The following is a 20,512-nucleotide window of genomic DNA, read 5'->3' on the forward strand; positions in this document are numbered from 1 at the left end:
GGCCACCAATGCCATCTTCAGAAAGTGTGGCACATATTGCAGGTCCAGGACCCACACATCCTGGCAGTTCTTCAACCCCTCAAATTGTTTTCAGGGGAACAGGTCCATACACAAGGGAGCTGTTTGATTTATAATATTTTTTTTTAATTTGGTTTATATTTTCATAAAAAGTTATTTGGAATCTGGATCTTCTAGGGAGGGTCACACCGGTATTAGTGTACTCCTCCAAATTAGGTTTTATACACAATCTCATATACCCTCCAGTATGGTGTTGGTTGTGTCTCTGGGTAAATGATTATATTATTAATATTTTAGTATTTAGTGAATTAGGGAGAAGTAGTGTAGTCAATAGCCAATCCAGGGATATATGACACGCGCTTTCTAAAAAATAAAAGATTAGTATTTTAGGAATAATCAATATATAGTAAGGGACTTCACTTTACATAAAATTATTTTCCTTTTGGTTTAAATTAAAATTACAAAAAATTAATAGTTTTGGAAATGTGGTATTAGATTTTAACATAAATGTTGTAATTTTTTTAACATTCTAGTCAAATTCATTTTAAAATATTACATGGCCTATATTGTTAGATAAATTAAAAAAGTGCATATAGGCCATTAATAGTTTAAATAAATATTTTAACGCTAATATTACAAAAAATACCCCAAGCCCGCAAGCCCACGTCAAGGGTTCACATTGTCTTGCGAGTCCCTAAACTATCTAAAAAAATAAAAAAGGGAACTAACTAACTAAAAAAAAAAAAAAAAATTTGGAAATTTTAACACAGAGACCAGATCAAATCAACGACCACCACGGATGGCATCCATCTGCCACGGCAATGAACCTTCTGGACTGCAAAAGTAGTCCGCATAGCGTTCCCGAACAGCTAGTCCAGCTGTTCCAGGTCTTCCATGTCGGACTGGTTCAAAATTGACAGGTGTGTTAGTCAAATTTTGAAGCTGTTCTGCATCCAAGGGAACATCGTGGATCCTGGTGAAATTGTGTAAAACGACACAAGCTTGGATCACCAGGGTGACATTGTCCGAATCCATTTGCATTGACGACATAAATACTCTCCACTTAGCAGAAAGTATACCAAAGGCGCACTCAACAAACCTTCGGGCACGAGTCAGTCGGTAGTTGAATATCCGCTTTCGGTTGTCTAAATCGCGTCTGGGGAAGGGCCGCATCATATTGGGTGATAATGCAAACCCTTCATCAGCCACCATTACAAATGGAACCGGGGGACCTGCTGATCCGGGTAGTGTTCTGGGCTCTGGTAGGGCTAACTGATTGGCGCGAAGTCGCTCACCCATTCTGGAGGCACAAAAGATGCGGGAGTCTGATGTACTTCCATAGGCCCCGATATCGACAATTACAAACCTGTAATTACTGTCAGCCAAGGCTAACAGCACCACAGAAAAGTACTGCTTGTAATTAAAGTACCGGGACCCTGAGTGAGCAGGCTTCTTAACACGTATGTGTTTGCCATCAAGTGCCCCGAGGCAGTTTGGAAACTGCGCAGAATCTTAAAAACCCTCGGCGATACGTAGCCAATCTACCGCCTTGGGGGTGGGCATCACCGCTTCCCTGAGATGTTGCCATATGATTTGACACGTTTGGCTGACTATCCCAGAGATAGTAGAGACTCCTAGCAGGAACTCGAAGTGCAGCGAAGCAAAGGAGTTTCCAGTTGCCAGAAATCTGTAAGATAAAAAATAAAGAAAAAATGTATATCAAAACTGTATCATAAAGTATTAAGGGCTATTCTCATCTCATAGTATGATAGTTGCGGTTCCCACCTCTTGAAACCACACCAATATCGAGAAAGGTCCGCCACCAAGCTCTTAACCCCGTCTTTTCCATAAAACTTAATTGGAGCGTGTTACCCATGTTCCTTAAAAATTTTATATCAGCTGATGGAAATAGCTGAGCTGGGCTTGGCTATATTTGTCTGGACCATTAAAGTAATGGATGGTGGCTGCACATGCGCTGTGCGCCCTCCTTCACTTTGTGTGCTATGTTCTCAATATAGTTGTTGGTCCAAGCTGTGGGATCAACACCCACCAGACAATGGGGGCATGTCCTAGCTATATGCCCACATTGTTTGAGATGTGAAAAACCCATTAAAAAAAAAAACAACATTATTTTTGGAATACACATTCGGGCTACATAACATCCTAATAAATTAAAGTTATGTGTCCCCTGCAAGTGCCAGATGCCACATTAAAAAAACTACAAATGACAGATCTGGCATGCCTATCTGTCCACATGAGAAGCGGAGAGACAGGTCCGCATTTGCAATACATTTGTAAGATGGATCCATATCCGGATCAGTCTACAAATGCTTTATGTCTGCAAGCTGATTGCGGGATCCAGCAGCCAGTTCCAGCAAATGAACTGCTTGCGGGATCACTCTGCCTCAAGTGTTCAAGTACACGGTACCCTAGGAATATTTTAAAAGTATTATATCATAAACCTATAAAAAAAAAAAATTTTAATGTAAAAAAAAAGAAAATAATATAACAGACTAATATAAAACAATAATTCGATAACATAATTTAATTGATTTACCTCAAAGTGACAATGAGTCTTTCTTCAGGTCCAATGTATCGCCTCATGTTCGTATCCTGAAAGGTTAGGTACGGACGAAGAGATGCAAGCAGGCGATCAAAAGATTCCACAGACATACGACAAAACTGGTGAAATTTCATAGGGTCCTGTCGCAGGTCTGCATATAAAGAATGGAAGTGTCCCTTCTGGAGCCTTTGTGAGACAATAGGATGCACCCATTGCCTCCGTCTCCTCCTTGGTTCTTCTTCCAGCATTTGCGAATTACTTCCAAAGCGCCGAGAAAGTAGCCAGCGTAGAAGCAGTTCACGTTCAAAGTAATTTGCCATCGTTAGCGCACAGAAAACAGTGAGAATCAAATACCAGCAAGGCACAAGCTACACACTGCTCTATCCGACTAGAAAAGCACATAAAATGGCACCTGAATTTCTGAGCATGTGACTCTTCTAGTTTCCTAGACAACTATGAATATATTATAATATTTTATTCTCTCCTCCTTTTTTTAAACTCATCCGTTTTTTGCGGATGACATACGGAAGCCACTCTTCCGTTTTTCGCGGATATGCAGATCCGTTTTTTGCGGATCCGAGAAAACGGAACGGATTACAAACGGTCGTGTGAATGTACACTTAAACTGTATAGAGCGGCAGCCGTATTACGGCCATCATAGCGCCGGAGCTGTAGCCTCACCACCAGAGGCTGATGGCACCTACATGTTTGTTTGTCCAACAGTAACCTAGCTCCTGATGAGCCTCTACAAGGCGAAACGTTGAGCTTTAACTATAGGTTTAGGGCACGGACAGAGCGCATTCACATGCTAATTAAGGCAGATAGCCGTCAGCTGGATTAGTTAGGACTTGAGTTTGTGCTGCATGGAGGGGTCTGTAGGGAGGATTTTCTGACCTGGTGTTCATTTTTGAGGTTCACCTATACAAAGGTGGTTACTCCGCTCCCCCCTGGCAACTTTTTAGTCCTAAACTTGGTAACCCTGTACTGGTTATCATAGCACAGGACTACTTGTGATCTGAGCACGCCACAGTGGTTCCTACACACGTGCTGTCAGTGCATGAGGTTACCATTGTCTATCCAGCAGTTGCTCCGCACCTCTTGTACAGCCACATGTACTGGTGGGATCTTTACGCATCCCTTATACGTCTAGTATCAACATATAGTATATAATAATATTTGTTTGTTTGTAGATTTAGGGATCTTCACACTTCTCCCTAGTTTTAGTGTATATCCAATAAATTTAGGTTTTAGCTTAATCACAACGTTTCTTCCAGCTGTGACTCCTGCAATTATAATTACTATAAAAACATGGGAGGAAGTTATTAAGACTTCTATGTCAGTTAAAATGAACTTTCTGTACCCATAATTTCCAATTTTTCCTTGTTTATGCTACTTTGCATTTATTTATTTTTCTTAAATTAATTGCTGTAAGTTTGATGGCCAATTAATTTAATATAACTTCTTAAACAGAATAATTGTAATTTAGGAAACAAAATCGCTGCCTGCTTCTAGATGGTTTTGATTTCTCCTGCAGACCCCTCCAAGATTCCAAAAATTATGAATTGGACATATTTTATGCCTGCACATTTTTCAAGTGGTTGTCTCACTTCAGCTAACGTCATTTATCCTGTAGACACAGTTAATACAAGATACTCACTAATGTATATTGATTCTCCATATTGCGTCTCTACTTTTTTTTACCTTCCCTCTAATCAGTGGAGTCCTGTAGACATGTCTAGCGTGTTCTTCAGGAGGTTTTATGACATACATGCTAAAACTAGTGGAAAAACGTAATGTGAACAGCCCATTTATTTTAGGATATTTTCATATTAGCGTCAGCAGGGTCCCACATTCTATTCCGGCCTGGGAACAGCCTGTCGGGTCTGTGCTAACACTAGCCCATGATTGCTGCCAGAAGTCCGCTCTGGCTCCATTCACTTTAATTGGGACAGGTCGGACATGCGGCCACAGCACGGCAAACATGCCGAGAGGCGGCCAGACAAACATTGCAGCATGCAACGGCACGTTTATCAGTAACTACCAAGCTGCCCATAGAGAAGACAGAGACGTTTTTTAACATCCACCTTCTCAAACACTGTATACATAATGTTTAATGATCTCTGCGTACAAAGCTCAGGTGGCAATGCCGCATCCTGCTACGGTGTTAGTGATCCTGGGATTGCTGTGGCTTGGTATTTACTCAAACTTACTTGTGAAGCATATGGAAGCTGTATTCCCACTGTAAGTGACACTAATATGTCAGCCCCATTAACAGAAGAAAAAAACAATAGAACTAAAATAAATTACAGTTGAATGCCCCCACAGGTCTTTGACCTTATGGGGGAAAAACCACATCTTGTAAGCCTGCCCACAGCGACATTAACTCATACATCTCCTGTAACCAAATAATTGTCATGGAAAGAGGACATAATGAAAGAATTTATTTTATGATTCAAAAACTTTAAAAAATGAAAAAATTCACATTTTTGTTACTTTAATTTTACATTTTCATGTATAGAAAAAAAAAAAGCTACATGACAATGACAAAAATAAAGCACCATATATCGCCTAAAAAGGCATAAAATGTATTTACATAGGCAAGATGCAAAAAAATAAATGGCAGTAAAAGATGTAAGCACTAACCTAATGTATTGTCCGAAAGGGGGGTGTGAATGGTCCAATCTTGAAATGGTTAAAGCAACTCATTTGTGAACATACGGTAATTCAATTGACACTATAGTAGAAAAATAAAAAAAAATTCTTTGGTTAAAGATGCAGCAACAGTATTTGAAGAAATGAAGAATTGCCTTCAAGGAAAATCAAAAAATGTGAAAAAGAAACAGTACCCATTTTCTCAGGGTATGCATTTTAAAACATGTATTCTTAATTGCTTGCATACATTTAACTGTTAGATATGTAAATATGTTGTCATATTCATATTTTATTTGACATTTAGATAAAAATTATTCCAATGCACTGGACATCAAAAACTAAAACTAAACCTGGAAGGTTTACCAGACTGGTGCTTGATGAAGAGCCATCTCATGTATTCATGAAAAAGGAGGATGGTTACGAGCTATTAGTTCAAAAAGGAAAGGATTTATATTGGCCAAATCATAGCAATCAACACTATGAATTCATTTAGTGCAATCCGGATGGAACAAGATGAAAAAAACTGGATTTTGAAATAGAACACAAAAAAAAGGTAGGCGTTAACAATATGTATCCTTGAAATAATTTTATTTATCAATATTGAGCATAAATTAAATTTTTTTCTTTTATAAGAAATTTTCGCTAAAGTCATTCCAAGTTTTGCAGTAGAAGTTTGTTCTTCAGAAAATGCTGATAATTTCTCCAACCTGGTAAGTAGAATGTTTGAAGTAAATCACATCACCAGTGACCTCCCTATCCAGCTGTTTGCATAGATACATTAGCACTGATTCACCAGATTAAAATTCTGTGTTTCTTTTGCTGATCAGAGTTAGGCTACATGCACACGACCGTGCCGTTTTTTTGCGGTCCGCAAACCGCGGATCCGCAAAAAACGGAAGCCGCCCGTGTGCCTTCCACAATTTGCGGAACGGAAGGCCATTGATATAACTGCCTATTCTTGTCCATTTTGCTGACAAGAATAGGACATGTTATATTTTTTTTGCGGGGCCTCGGAACAGAGCAACGGATGCGGACAGCACACGGAGTGCTGTCCGCATCTTTTGCGGCCTCATTGAAGTGAATGGGTCCGCATCTGAGCCGCCAAAACGGCGGCTCGGATGCGGACCCAAACAACAGTCGTGGGCATGAGGCGTGACGGATTTGTTCAGGATGCGTCCCGGGTGTACTGCGGCAAACCCGTGCAAGCAGGTACCTAATTGCAGTCAGTTTTGACTGCGATTGCGTTTCGTTGTTCAGTTTTTATCGCGCGGGTGCAATGCGTTCTGCACGCGCGTGATAAAAAACTGACTGTGGTACCCAGACCCGAACTTCTTCACTGAAGTTCAGGTTTGGGTTAGGTGTTGTGTAGATGTAATAATTTCTCTTTATAACATGGTTATAAGGGAAAAAAATAGCATTCTTTAATACAGAATGCTTAGTAGGTGGTCAATTGAGGGTTAAAAAAATAATTAACTCACATCCTCTTGATCGCGTAGCTGCCGGTTTCTTCTTACTTCTTTAATCATGAGCTGCCGGTTAAAGAACCTGTGGTGATGTCAGATCACATGGTCCAATCACATGGTCCATCACCATGGAACAGTTAATTGCGCTGCAATCTGCGACTTCTCCCCACTCACACCAGGTCTAAAAATGTGGGCGGGGAAGGAGACAGACCGGTAGGCCTGTCGCATTTACTATTTTCTACGCCTGGTTTACGGGTAGAAAATTATAGCAACTTCAGAAATTATGGAGAGAATAAAGATCCTCCTCCAGTTCAGGAGTTTATTAAGATTGCCGTCTAAAACACCGGTCTTAATAAATGTGCCCCCATATGTCTAAGCGGCTGTTCACATATCACATTTGTTTTACAGTGAGTGTGCATTTTTGACATACATGAAAAATAGAACATATAAAAACGTATTAAAATCTGTGGTTATCCTTTTTTTTTATAGCATACTTAGATTAATGTGCATGCTTTAATACATTAGTTTTTTTTATAAAACAAAATTTGCGCTTTGGAGTAATTTTTCTAGGTAAAGATTTGCAGATTCAAAGACTGAAAAAAATTTATGTTTAATGGATGGAAACGTAAAGTTTTACATTTCCATCTGTCTGCAGTGTAAAAAAATTTAATTTCCAGGACGTCCTCCATGACAGCACTACATGGAGGTTGTCTCCCCCGCCCACTATTGGGGCAGAAAACAGAGAGAGGTTAAAAGCTCCCCCCCACCCACCTTCACCAGTGTTTTTTCCTGTCCCAATAATGGACGGGGCAGAAAGAGGGTCTCTCTTTTGGACCTTTAATTTTTTATTTTCTGTTTCACCGGGCTAAAACCCTTAAGCTGGGGTCCTTTAGCCTCCCAGCCCCTCCAGTACCTGTGGGTCATGCGGCTCACTGCTGGAAACAAAGATCCTAGGGGCTGGGGAACGGTAGCCGCAACCCCGCTGGGGCTCTGGGCTGCAGGAGGCTTCCTCCAGGGGAGACCGCGCGGGAGCCGGAGCGTCTTCTCTCACTTCCGGCTCAGCGCAGAAGACTGGAAGTGATGTAGAGGTGTCGGGGAAGGAGTGCGCATGCGCGTAACCTCCGACACCGGATCCAGTATGGCGGCGCCCTGCGATCAATCCCCACGGCGAGGGACGCTTTAGGCATAGCGTTCTGGCCTCGCGTCCCATCCGGAATCCCTGAGAGTGACCGGAAGGTGAAATGGGAGGAGCATCCACGTCAGGTGGGGTAAGTGCCAGTGGCATTTAAATTCTGGTTAGGCTAAGTGTGAGTCCCTCAGTCATGGATTCAGCCGGTATGAGAGAGCAGTCCCCAGACCCTCCTGCCCAGGGACATGTGAGTAACCCAGCACTACATGGGAGGGAATAATGATAGGTTTAGCAAAGCATTATAGCCTGCTTTTTCCATCATCATGTCTCTTAGGGAGAAAAAGATCCTACCCTCAAGGTGGAGAGTAAAAAGAAGCATAAAAGATGCGCTATCTGCAGCAAAAGGCTTCAGGATTCATATACAAAGAAGCTTTGTGCGGAATGTATTAATAAAATGATGAAAGAGGAACAGTCGTCCCTATTAACAGACCTTAGAGCCATCATTAAAGAAGAAGTTAAAGCGTCAGTTTCCTCCTTGATAACGCCTAAGGTGGCTGAGCAAACCACCAGGGTAAAAAGACCTAGAGAAACCTTAGAATCAGACCCAGAGGTTATAGAGGTGGAATATTCGGAAGAGCAGGAAGAAGAGGAGTCTTTGCCTTCCTCATCCCACGAGGAGAAACGCAAATACTGTTTCTCAACTGAGGACATGGATTCCCTCCTGACCGCAGTTAGGCAGACTATGGATATATCGGACGAACTGACAAAGAGATCCATTCAGGAGGAAATGTTTGCTGGCCTAATTACAAAAAAGAGAAAAGTTTTTCCCTTGAATTCTAGCCTAAAACAAATGATCCTGGATGAGTGGGAAGATGTAGAGAAAAGGCTTTTTATTCCTAGGGAATTCAAAAGTCGCTTATCCTTTGACAAAGAGGATACTAAACTATGGGAAGAAATCCCAAAAATAGACGCCCCAGTCGCCAGGGTAGCTAAAAAAACAGCGATCCCATTTGAGGACTCCTCCCAGCTGAAGGACCACATGGACCGCAAGGCTGATGGTCTCCTGAGAAAATCTTGGGAGGCTTCTGCGGCCTTAATTTCAACTAACGTTGCAGCTACATCAGTGGCTAGATCCTTAATAATGTGGTTATCTCAGCTGGAGAATCATTTGTCAATGGGAACTCCCAGGGAGGACATTTTGGAGACTATCCTGCTCCTAAAGATGGCGACTGCCTTTACAGCGGACGCCTCGGCTGAGTCAGTCAGGTTCGCAGCTAAAAGTGGGGCCCTTCTGAACACCGCAAGGAGAGCTCTGTGGTTAAAGAACTGGTCTGGTGATCTTACCTCAAAGAATAAATTGTGTGCAATTCCATTTTCAGGATCATATGTGTTTGGCCCTAGCCTGGATAAAATTCTTGAGAAAGCCTCAGATAAAAAAATAGGGTTTCCAGAAATGAAAACTAGGAAGACACATTTTTTTCGTAAAAAATTCCAGCCAAAAAACCAAACGTATAAAGATAAGGGAAAGTCGGGGAGATGGTCCTATCCTAAAGGGGGTAAGGGCAGAGGATTTCTGCTTAACCCCAACACTTCCCAAGACAAACAATGACGCCAGACCAGTCGGGGGGAGATTAAGATCCTTTCTCCCAGCATGGAGCCAAATAACTCAAAACCCTTGGGTGCTCCAAATTATTCAAGAAGGATACAAGATAGAATTTATATCAGCTCCGCAACAAAAATTTGTGCTACAGGGTACGGAGAAGGTACATCTCTTAAAAGACGTTGCGAAATTAAGGAATCTAGGCGCAGTGACTCGCGTCCCTGCAGATCAGGAAGGCAGGGGCTACTATTCAAGGTTATTCCTGGTCAAAAAGCCAGATGGTTCATTCAGAACTATAATCAACCTAAAACCCCTAAACGTCTTCATAAAGTATCGCCGCTTCAAGATGGAATCAATAAGATCAACTAAACCCCTCATCTCTCAGGGAGCGGTAATGTGCACCTTGGACTTAAAGGATGCTTACTACCATGTACCAATACATCCGGACCACCAAAAATTCCTAAGATTCACAGTAAGGGAAGCAGGGAAAGTAAGTCATTATCCGTTTCAGTGCCTGCCCTTTGGGATATCAACAGCCCCTCGGGTGTTTAAAAAGCTGGTAATAGAGATAGTGGCCTTCCTCAGATTGAAGGGAATAATAATTGTACCTTATTTAGACGATCTTCTCCTAACCGCAGATTCCGCGATGGTACTAACGGAGCAAACACAGACGACAATATCCCTCTTACAGGATCTCGGCTGGATCATAAATTGAGAAAAATCAGACCTAGTACCAGAAACCAGAAAAATTTTCCTTGGAACGATGCTAGATTCGAACCTACAGAGGTCTTTCCTTCCAGTTCAAAAACAACAAAACCTTGTCAAAAGATTTAAAGCGTTTCAGAAGAAATCAGTGTGTGCACCATCAGAGAGGCCATGAGCATTCTGGGCCTAATGACATCTTGTATATTCACGGTACCGTGGAGTCAACATCACACAAGAGTCCTACAGAAAATGATCCTAACGGTCTGGGATGGAGACCATCGATCCATAGACCGGAAAATCCCTATAAAAGAAAATGCTCGAAAATCTCTGGATTGGTGGCAGATATCAGACAACCTATCAAAAGGAGTCTCCTGGAATCTAAGTCCATATGTTGTAGTGACAACAGATGCCAGCCAACAAGGATGGGGTGCAAAGGTTGGAATCTACTACTTCCAGGGAACCTGGAACCAGACCATAAAAAACAGATCTTCAAATTTCAGAGAGCTTCAGGCCATTTGGGAGACACTCAGAGTCAAGATCTTCTGAGCGGACAGAACATAAGAATCCTATCAGACAATATGACAGCGGTCTCCTTCCTCAAACATCAAGGGGGAACAAAATATCCTCTCCTCCAGAATCTGACAAACAACATTTTTTCCTGGGCAGAGGAGAATGTGCTGTCAATTTCAGCGGTACACCTACAGGGTTCAAGAAACCAGTCGGCAGATTTTCTCAGCAGACACTTTATAGATCCAAACGAATGGACTCTCAACTGACAGGTGTTTCTAGAACTGACATCAATATGGGGATACCCAGAGATCGATCTCTTTGCATCAAGGGAGAATGCACAAACAGCCTCCTTCTTCTCCCGAAATCCAGCCGATCATCCCACAGCAGATGCTTTATCCTAGCCCTGAAACATGAAGCTAGCTTATGCGTTTCCTCCTTTCCCCCTGATTTCAATAACCCTGAGGAAGATCAGCAGGGAATCATCCAGAGTGATCTTCATAGCTCCTTTTTGGCCAAAACAAGCCTGGTTCCCGGCTCTGTCCTCACTAAGTCAAGAAAAAACGATCCCTCTCCCTCACAGACCTGTTGCATCAGGGTCCAATCTGGAATCTGGAAGTAACCAAGCTGAAATTAAAGGGGTTGTCCGGGACCAAATGTTTTAAAAAAAAAAACACGTTTACTCACAATGTACATCTAAGTAAAGGCCTCCATACATTTTCAGCTATTTTTGCCACTTCTATGTGGCTCCAACGGTCCCCCACTCATTGTTTATATATCTGTTTATCTTTACCTGACTTCCGGCTGCACTGCCCTGTGGGTCCTGGGGCAGCGCAGCATCAGGTGGTTACAGCTGTCTCTCTGCTCCGCTGTAACTCCGCCCCCTCATCAATATTCACCTCAATTCATTCTGAAGCTCACCGGACTGGAGGGGCGGGGCTGAGCGGGTTAAGGGGCGGGGCTTAGCTGGATGTCAGCCAGCCGCTGTAACTCCGCCCCCTCATCAATATTCACCTCAATTCATTCTGAAGCTCACCGAACTGGAGGGGCGGGCCGAGCTTGTTAAGGGGCGGGGCTTAGCGGGATGTCGGCCAGCCGCTGTTACTCCGTCCCTCATCAATATTCACCTCGATTCATTTGCTGCCAGTGACGTCACCGGGCTCCCTGAGCAGCGGAAGAGGAAGCTTTGCTTGCCTGCAAGGGACCCGGTACGTCACTGAGGAGAAGAAAACAGTAACTTCCGGCCATGAATTTCAAAGATGAAAACGGGGCTGCAGAAATCTGTGACAAAGGTACTACCTGCTTGTATGTAATGTGTATGCCACACTTGTACTATTAGAGCAATGTCCCCAATCCCGGACAACCCCTTTAACAGCGTGGCTTCTGAAAGGGACTTGTTCAAATTACAGGGATTCTCAGACAAAGTAATATCCACCATTCAGAGAGGCCATAAACAGGTGACATCTGCAATTTATAATAAAATCTGGAAAAAAATTCTGCTCCTGGATGGCACTGAGAGAGAAGAATCCTCTACTCCCGAGTCTCGGAGATATTCTTGATTTCCTCCAGGAAGGGTTCAACAGGGGTCTTAAACCCAGTACCCTTAAGGTTCAGACTGCAGCCTTAAGCTGGTTTCTAAATTACTCCCTTTCAGAAAATCGATGGGTAAACAGGTTTTTAAAGGCAACCATGCGGATTAGACCAACACTAAGGTCCCCGGTTCCACCTTGGGATCTGTCGCTAGTTCTCAATGCCTTAACAAAACCACCCTTTGAACCCTTACATGAAAGCAGCTTAAGGAACTTAACCTTGAAAATGATGTTTCTAGTAGCTATCACATCAGCTCGTAGACTAGGAAAAATCCAAGCCCTTACAATTTTGTGAGGATAGAGTCATACTAAGGCTAGACCCATCCTTTATACCTAAGGTGGTTTCTTCCTTTCATCGTAACCAGGAAATAGTACTACCAACCTTCTAAACAGATCCGAAGACCGAAAGGGAGAAGGAGTTCCATCTTCTAGACGTTAGACGTTCTCTCCTTTCCTACCTAGACGTTACCAGTACTTTCAGATTGGACTCAAATCTGTTTATTCAATTTTCAGGCTGCAATAAAGGCAAGAAAGCTTCTAAAGCGACATTAGCAAGATGGATTAAAATAGTCATTAAAGAGGCCTATCAGGGCCAGGGGCTTCCCTGTCCTCAAGACATTAGGGCTCATTTAACGAGAGCAGTCTCGGCTTCATGGGCCGAACATGCAGATGCTTCTATTGACCAGATATGTAAGGCAGCCACCTGGGCAAGTTCCCAAACTTTTTATAAGCATTACAGATTAAATGTGTCAGGGAATAATGACCAGTCATTTGGACGTAAAGTTCTTCAGGCTGCGGTCCCTCCCTAGTTATTGGATTAATTTGGTATTCCTACTCCATGTAGTGCTGTCATGGAGGACGTCCTGGAAAGTAAGAATTAGTCTTATCGGTAATGATGTTTCCAGGAGTCCGACATGACAGCACTGGTAGTTCCCTCCCTAATGTTTAGAGTATTTTTTCTTTTGTATTATGATACCCATTATTGTGTGATAATCTATAAAACACTGGTGAAGGTGGGTGGGGGGGAGCTTTTAACCTCTCTGTTTCCTGTCCCAATAGTGGGTGGGGGAGACAACCTCCATGTAGTGCTGTCATGTCAGACTCCTGGAAACATCATTACCGGTAAGACTAATTCTTACTTTTTGTAGTTTTTTTCGCCTGGACGGAAAAGATTGATAGACTATTACCGTATTTTTCGCCCCATAAGACGCACCTGCTCATAAGACGCCCCTAGGTTTTAGAGGATGAAAAAAAGAAAAAACATTTTTTTGAACCAAAGGTGTGTTAAAATAATGTTGACACAATATGTGGGGGATCTACAGCTGACACAATATTATGAGGGATCTGATGATGACACTCTGTTATAGGATATCTGCTGTGACACACTTATGTGGGATCTGCTGTGACGTACTGTTATGTGGGGTAATCTGCTGTGATGCACTGTTATAAGGGGATCTGCTGTGATGCACTGTTATGGGTGGATCTACTGTGATGTACTGTTATGGGGGGAATCTGCTGTAATGTACTGTTATGAGGGGATCTGCTGTGGTGCACTGTTATGGGAGATCTGCTGTGATGTACTGTTATGGGGGGAATCTGCTGTAATGCAGTTATGAGGGAATCTGCTGTAATGCAGTTATGAGGGGATCTGCTATGGCGCACTGTTATGAGGGGATCTGCTGTGGCGCACAGTTATGAGGGGATCTGCTGTGGCGCACTGTTATGAGGGGATCTGCTGTGGCGCACTGTTATGAGGGGATCTGCTGTGGCGCACTGTTATGAAGGGATCTGCTGTGCCGCACTGTTATGAAGGGATCTGCTGTGCCGCACTGTTATGAAGGGATCTGCTGTGCCGCACTGTTATGAAGGGATCTCTGCTGTGCCGCACTGTTATGAGGGGATCTGCTGTGCCGCACTGTTATGAGGGGATCTGCTGTGCCGCACTGTTATGAGGGGATCTGCTGTGCCGCACTGTTATGAGGGGATCAGCTGTGCCGCACTGTTATGAGGGGATCTGCTGTGCCGCACTGTTATGAGGGGATCTGCTGTGCCGCACTGTTATGAGGGGATCTGCTGTGCCGCACTGTTATGAGGGGATCTGCTGTGCCGCACTGTTATGAAGGCATCTGCTGTGGCGCACTGTTATGACGGGATCTGCTATGAGGTATTGTTATGGGAGGGGATCTGCTGCTGAAACACATGTGGGAGGGGGATGTCCAGTGATAGGCTTTTGGGGGACACTGTAGGTACCTTTTGTCAGTAGTTTAGCTGCACTCCAGAGAATTTTTCACAGCAGCACAGTCACCAAGGGACACAGGAGCCAGGGATATAGGAAGACCTAAGGTCAGAGCAGCCATGTGTGACAGGAAAGGCTGCTCCCGCCCATAGTCTGCCTGCTACAGCGCACCAGCTTCTGGTCTCCCTGCTACTGTGCATCTGCCATTTCAGACATGCGCTCTTCTACATCCAGCCGCAGCAATTCCTTCAGCCTCCCACTGCCATGCTCTCCTGCAGCACATTCCTCCAGCCCCGCAGGCACTCACTCTGCAGAGTAAGTAAATGAAAAGACGGATGTCTGGTACATTGCAGTCTGCTATCCCTATGCTGCACAGCCTGTTATGTGCCTGCAACATGCAATGTGCTGGCCATTCCCCCCCCCCCCCCCCCCCTTGCACTGTATTCGCCCCATAAGAGGTATTAACATTTTTCCCCACTTTGGGTGGAAAAGAAGTGCGTCTTATGGGGTGAAAAATACAGTAAATTCTGCCATTTAAAAAATAATACAACAACAAACAGTGACAAACCGAGTCAAAAGTATGCACTGCTGAACTATGTTTTGCACAATTATAGTTTATGGGTACGTGAAGCAATCTTTTACAATATATTTTTACAGTTTAGAAACGTATCCACATGACGTGCAGAAAAAACAAGATGTTAACAGCTTGTGAGATATGTAGACATGATCCAAGCTCCTTTTAGCCAAATGTGTATAATATATAAATAAAGTTTGAGCAGCTGCATTAGATTAGATATTTAACTTTATTTTACTATATATGTTTATCTAATATAAATATTATTATTGGCACAAAGGGCACATTTTCAATTAATTTAAATGTTTGTTTTTTTTTTATTTGAAGCCATTCAAACTAAAATTGGATTCAAATTCAAAATGATGTAAGTACATGTCGTTATAGCATTAATTGCCTAAATTAATACACATTGGATAACAAAGTTGTTTCTAATTTTTAGTTGAAAACCCAGTACAAATTGATTATTATACATCCAAGGTACGTTTTCTTAAATAAATAGTGAAAGAAAATTATATGGATTAAAAGACATATAAAATACAAATGTTACATATTGTGGTTCTTTTATGTCTTCATAGTTTTTCTTTTAAACCAATCCAAAATGTTGTTTCAATTAAATTTTTTTTTTTATTTAATACCAAGTGTGATGCAAATACTGGTTTCCTATGAACTTTGTATTGATCATTTGGGTCTCCAATCTTAACATGTTACCTAAAATCACTTTAAAATATGTTATAATTCATAGGGAGATGATATGAGGGACATTATATGATTCTATCATATATGTACACAGCTGTTAACTAGATACAAATAATAAAAAAGTCCTACTGCCCAAAAGCAACTTTCATTGACAGCTTTTCATGTTTAAGTTTATATTCCATAGAGGCTGTCAAGCACTATATGTGGCTGCATTTGGATGTTTTCTCTGTGATTCCATGTAGCCTATAAACATTGTATATATGAAGATCATAACTCAAATTATAGAACATCTTAAATTCCACATCTTTCATATAAGTCTTTTAGACTGCTATACTGTGTTACTGTGTTAGGGTTAATATGTTTATATGCATGCATAAATAATGTTGTACTAAAAATGGATAAGACTTTTTGTAGAATTTTAATTCTATTTATAATAATAATTGTATTTATCTTTATAGAAATTTAAAACATTGGACATAACAGGTAACATATAGTTTCCTTTTTATATACACATTTAAAGTTTTCCATCATAAAAAATGTTTTCTTGATGCTGGTGCTGATGGATTGCTTGAATTACATCAATGATCGGCTCAGAAATCATCCTTTAAGGGGGGGCCGGGCCGAGCCGACTGGGGAGCAGGAAGGACGCATGGTGGACGAGCTCCTGTTCCATAACCTGATTTTTGCTTAATTTAACTACTTTCAACCCCTAAATCATTGACATTTTTGTCTGAATCGACTGGGGCTGACACCTGGCACCCTCTTTATGCTTGTTTGCCATCTTTAAAAGCAAGATACTCGGTAAAAACTTTGTGGCCTGTATTGGAGCTATACCACTTTAAGCGTTCCCGGCTGGGAGCTGAAGCCGATTAAGAGAAAAAAAAGTCCCACTTGTACAAGTGCCGATTCTTTAAATCTGCAGGGCTCTGCAGAATAATCGTGATTGGTACTGGACCAGCGATTACACATAAGGTCAGTGTGTGATTCGGGGAGCACCAGGCTGCGATTGGGGCCTGAGAAAGAAAGTAGTTCTGGCCGGTGCAGAAGCCGGCTAAGAAGATCAGAGCTGCATCCTTGTGCCTGTAACCTCCGGCTGCCAGAGTGAGCTGGGACATTATCTGCTGCAAGGCACATTAGTGGGGCCAAAGCTTGTTCCGTTGCCCCTTGATTGGATGTGATTATAAAGCCGGGACCCGAACTCCCGATTAGGCCACGCCCCCTTATGTAAATTGAATCAGCTCTTTTATATTACAGCCTAGAGACGATATTCTCACCAACAGCTGTTTATGGGGACAATATAAACAGCAGAATCTCACTGTAAATTGTTCAATTGATCGCTCCAGTGATATATAACATATACAGATCACCGCTTATATTGTTGGACATATGTGAATAACTTTAGCAAGCTTGTGATCTTCCTGCTGAATTGAAAAAGCTTGTCCACAGAACCTGAGTGATTCTAACCTCAGTAGAGCTGACAGCTATAAAGTCATGTAGTACCTTATAGCGACCCCCACAGCCGCAATCTGGATTTCTATTAAATAGAAGAAGATTTTTATTCTCAGACGACAATGTAAAACAAACATCAAAGTGAATCGGGAGCCATGATCACAGGAATACAAACAACAACTATGACCAAATATTAAGCTAACAAGCTGCCTACAATCTCCACCTTCATTGGTTAACAGAATATTTATCCCTTCGGATCCATACTAATTACATCTTTCTTTAGCTTGTTCTCTAGTTGCAGCCCATTTTAGTCACCATGGGGAAACCAAGAGGCTTGACCGAAGACAGCAGACCAAGCAAGACCCCCAAGAAACAATCTGAAATGAACAAGGGACAGAAATCAAGTTCATTTCCAGCCGAACTTAGCTCAACTGCAAGTAGAGGAGCAAGCAAGAACTACACTAAAAGTGACGCCGGCTCTGATATTGAGGACGACGACTCAGTCCAAGACCAAGACCATGACGACTTGAGATCGTACATCAAGACACTTCCTACTTCAGAAAGCATGAAAGGTATGCTCTGAGAATTCTCTGACACTCTTAAGTCAGAATTAATGGAAATTAAAGCTGACATGAGACAAATGTTTTCTAGAATTAATTCAGTGGAAGAAACTACAGAAAAAATCATTTCACATTCAACATTTCTAGAAAACAAGGTTGTAGCCCAACAAAAAGAATTGCAAGATCTCCGCTTACACCTAGATGATCTAGAGAACAGATCCAGGCGCAATAATCTTAGAATTAAAGGGATGCCTGAATCGGTTGATGATAAAGACATTTTCTCAGTACTGAATACATTATTCTCAGAACTCTTGGGGAAAGAAGATTCACAAAGTTTAGGCATTGAAAGTTTCGTCCAAGGGGAGCAACCACTGACATACCCAGGGACATCCTATGTTACTTTTTAAGTTTCAGCTTAAAGAAAGAGATTTAAAAAAAAGCCCGAACAGCAAAAAGAATTGAATATGAGGGTGGAGAAATAACTATCTTTCAAGACATTTCTAAATTCACGCTAGACAAAAGGAGGCAGCTTGCTCCATTCACCAGAGCCCTTAGGGACAGGAATATTAAATATAGATGGCTTTACCCATTCGGTCTCTTAGCCACTTGCAACAGCAGACCCTATATTGTCAAAACGCCTGAAGACCTCACTTCAGCCATTCGGAAACTGAACTTAGGAGAACTAGATATACCAGAATGGCTTAATGATGACCCTGCTGAGTCCGTTCCTAGCCTGCCAAGTGTGAGCAAATGGGAAACTACTACTACCCCGAAACAAAGAAGGAATGATCCTCAAGATTCTCCTTTCGCAAGGGCTCCTCGCAAAACCCAGAGGTTTCACACCGGGATGAAAAAGCTATATATACTTTGATAAGTTTATACTATATATATTCACAATGTGTTGTTTTACTTCAGTATTTGTGTCATTTGACATAGTTGCATTATTTGACACTTGATATCTTGACCATCATGGTCAATGGCTCCTTTTGTTGTAATCAGGAGCTCTCCTCTTCCACACTAGGTCTTGGTCAGTTCTGATCACTCCCTAGTCTCATTATATATTGTTGTAGCTTGTTAAGCTGTGTTAATTATTACCTAACATAGTTATTTCCCCCCCTCACAGAAACACCCATCCATTACCACCTTGATGAGTGTTCTAAACTCTGATCCAAGAGGTTATTCTTTTTCACCTATGGATCAGACGCTGTTATTCTTCCACCCTTTGGTACTTTACTCTATTCAAGAGGCGTACCGTTTGTTACCAATTTTGTTGTTACATTACCCTACCAGTCAGACTGTGAAGAAGGTTTGTTATGTTCTTTTAACAAGTAATGGTTGATTTCAAATGTGCGACTTACAATGCTAATGGTTTAAATGTTCCCACTAAAAGGGGCCAGGTACTTCAGATTTTCAAAAAACAAAAAAATGACTTGTTATTTATTCAGGAGACACATTTTAAAAAGAATTCCACCCCTATAACTAAACATAGTTTCTATAATCAGTGGTACAATGCCTGCACCCCATCTCAGAGACGGAAAGGAGTAGCTATACTTTCAGTGTAGTCCTTCCAACTGCAGATGTTCCAAGGGTTCAGAAAAAAGTTTTTGTTAGGAGGAAAGGAAAAATGTATAAATGGGAGGTTTGGCCCTATAGTACTAAGGGTCCCTACCTAAAAGTGGAGAAAACCCCCGCCTAAATGCGGAGGTATCACCCCCTAGTGGAGCGACCCCACTTATCGATGGCTAAACCCTGAACAATTGACCCTAAAAAACTTTACTCCCAAAGGAATAAAAAATCCCGATCCGTGACTGAAAACCAGCGAGTACCATACGTCCGAACCGTGAGTGGTCATATTTGTGGGAGCAAACACTCAGTGAGAGCTCATTGAATTTAATGAGATTATTACTGGCCGAGGAGAAGGTGACCCTAGAGCGTACTTCATCTAAATTAAATGAACTAATAGAACAAACACTCAAATTTAAAAACGATCCTGATTTCCCCAGGAAGGAGAGTAATCTTCAAACATCAATAGAAAATTATCATACCTCTATTAAAGAAAGAAAACACAAGCAATACAAAAAAGATCTTCTAGAGTTTAAAGAAAAACGTGCTTACAACCGTGTAGGGGATAAAAATAAACCTAATATAACAGAAGTATCTTCATCAGAAGTAGAAACCTCTGATACTGATAGATCTGCTGATTTTTCCTTTAGAGGCAGACCCAGAGGACAGAAAGGCTCTAGGAATAGGAGATGGGGAAACCAAAACAAAAACGAACGAAAAAAATCCTGAGGAATCACATTCCTCTGGATCATCTGTTTTGCCCTCGAATTTTTTAGAACCAGGGGGAATCCCATATCACCTAAGGGATTGCCCCAGACAGGAGAAATAGTTAGTAATACCAGCGGCCAGATTATTAATCTTACTGAAAAAAACTCTCACCGGGGTAGAGCTGTCCGTCCTTGCCAGGGGGACATCATTCATACCCACCACTAGATACAATTCCTTCTCTTGGATATAAGACATTAATCTTTGTGTTGTAAATTAAAATGGAAAAAATATTTCAAACATAACGACAAAGGAGAAAGTTTGAGGCTGGGTATTAGTGTGGAGGATGTGCCCCAGGCAAGGACGATGACGGACCTCCTCAGGGAGGGTGAAAGAAAGCCGGGAGAAGGCCCCCATACAGATCTTAAATTAAAAAGTACAAGACTCCCTCCTCCGATGGAAACAAATAGTATTGATCTATTCTTAAATATTGTTACCAAGGA

This window comes from Bufo gargarizans, chromosome 4 (assembly GCF_014858855.1).
Source record: "Bufo gargarizans isolate SCDJY-AF-19 chromosome 4, ASM1485885v1, whole genome shotgun sequence".
In the NCBI taxonomy this organism is placed as follows: domain Eukaryota; kingdom Metazoa; phylum Chordata; class Amphibia; order Anura; family Bufonidae; genus Bufo; species Bufo gargarizans.